Genomic DNA, 747 nt, shown 5'->3' on the forward strand with positions numbered 1-747 from the left:
TGCTATAATCCATACTAATATTATAAATGCGAAAGTGTGTCTGTCTGTCTGTCTGTCTGCTACGTTTTCACGGCCCAACCGCTGAACCGATTTTAATGAAATTTAGTACAGACTTGGAATACATTCCGGGGAAGGACATAGGCTACTTTTTATCCCGGAAAATTAAAGAGTTCCCATGGGATCTAAAAAATCGAAATCCACGCGGGCGAAGCCGCGGGCATCCCCTAGTAGTCCATAAGTTTATAGATCATAAGCCGGCACTTAATAAACCGCTTTCACTGCTGCCGCATTTAATTATTGCCTACAGCCTCAAGTGCACGCGCCTCATACCTTGTATATTTCATCGGCTAATCATAAAATCGGCTCTTTGCGAAAATCTACAGGACGTTTGCAATGGGCTGGATGACGTAGACGAGTCTAACCGTTTCAACACCAGTAAAGTCTAATCCCTAATTTGAGAGCACCTAAGCTGAGTATGTCGGCTAGTGTCTATAATAATATGGGCGCTGCTGCCATAGTAGCTTATTATCCAGAATCACTTCCAAAGGAATTGTTAAGTTCTCCATTTTTAGTGTTTCTCTATATTAATCATAAAAGCTTTACCAACTTTTTCACATTAAGTTGTGTAAAATCTAAGCACTTAGTTTTCTTTGCATTCAATAAATAGCAAGTTATTGTCATAGAACCAGCGTCACTTGTGACCAAGCACGTTCGTCGGATTTCGTTAAGTCGCCTATTTTCCTACTA

This window comes from Maniola jurtina, chromosome 8 (genome assembly GCF_905333055.1).
Source record: "Maniola jurtina chromosome 8, ilManJurt1.1, whole genome shotgun sequence".
NCBI classification, from domain to species: domain Eukaryota; kingdom Metazoa; phylum Arthropoda; class Insecta; order Lepidoptera; family Nymphalidae; genus Maniola; species Maniola jurtina.